Raw genomic sequence first — 1,404 nt, 5'->3', positions numbered from 1 at the left:
ATATGCAACACTCCACAGCTACAGATCCTGTAGGAGGTGGCTGCTGTTGGAAAGGCCCCTTCAGTCATCCAAAGGTGAAAGGGAGATGCTCCTTGTGGGGGATGATCCCTAGGGAGATGGTCTGCCTAGCCTTGGGCCCCGGCTTTCTCTTAAAGTCTGAACTATTTTACCCTGTAGGTTCACGGTCTCCTTGGACACAGCGACTGCTAGGTCCTTCCTGAGAGGTGAAGGGAGCTGTGCAGCTCACTCTTCTGGTACTCACTGTGAAGGGAGGCGTAGAGCTGCCTCATTCACAGCCAACTAGGTGCAGCCCCGCCTCAGGGCAGAGGGACAAACCTCTGGGCCTTGACCCTCACGCCCTCCTACCTCTGTCACTATCTCAGGGTCTAGGGGACCATCACAGGGCTCCACTAAAAACAACACAAGAGGCTCCATATATTGTCCCCTAATGGTTCGAAGGTTTAATAAACCAGCCTTGAGGCGCTCCATGATATAACGTGAAGTGTTCATTCCTGGAATTGAAATGATTTGCCATGGCCAGTATTTGATACGAACCTGTGTGAGGTCCTGGAAAGTCTGATTAAATAATAAGTAATAAGTAATGTAATCATGACAAAGAGCACTGTATTTTTCACAGCTCTTCGACAATTTTTACCTCCAGAGTTTCGAATCATCTTTGAAAAGGAGTTAAGTCAGGCATTGCCCTGCATTTTGAAGATAAGGAAACTAACACTTGGAGAGTTTTCCGATATCGTAAGCTAGTTGACGGTAGAACGAAAATTAGAAATACAACTTTTTGCTTTTCAAATGATCTCTGGAGCTCGATTAATTTATTCGACCAGGATTTACTGAGAAGCTACTGTGGCCAGGCCAGGGGGAGTTAAGAGTGAACCGGAGATGTGGCCTGTGGCCTCGTGGAGCGTTGAGTGTGGTAGGGAGGCCAGAACTGCACACACACACACACGCACATGCACATGCACATGCACATGCACACGCACATGCACACGCACACGCACACGGAGCTGCATCTGGAAATGCACAAACCGGCTCTGCGATGAAGGAAGAGGTGTCAGGGGAGAAGCCTTCACGCTCCGGGACGGTCAAGACCCAGAGTTTTTCCAAGCCCCTGAGCTCCGTGATGGTCAGGATTCCTTCCAACTTGAGAAGTCAGGAGTTGTTCCCACGTGGCCTTGCCCAGAAATGTTTGTGATTGTGGGAGGTGGGAAGGTCGGGTTTCGTCTTTGGCCCCACAGCCAGCCTTGCTGCAGGCCAGCCCTCTCTGAGTACTATCTCCATGCTGCACAGAGGTTGATGGTAGGTACAACCCCGGCTGTGCGCCGAGTGTGTAAATGTTATCAAAACGCCCTGGTGACGGGGGAAGAACAATGCTTCAGAGGTTAATGA

Source organism: Pteropus vampyrus, unplaced genomic scaffold (assembly GCF_000151845.1).
Source record: "Pteropus vampyrus isolate Shadow unplaced genomic scaffold, Pvam_2.0 Scaffold33, whole genome shotgun sequence".
Classification (NCBI taxonomy): Eukaryota; Metazoa; Chordata; class Mammalia; order Chiroptera; family Pteropodidae; genus Pteropus; species Pteropus vampyrus.
Note: the sequence above shows the minus strand (reverse complement) of the source record.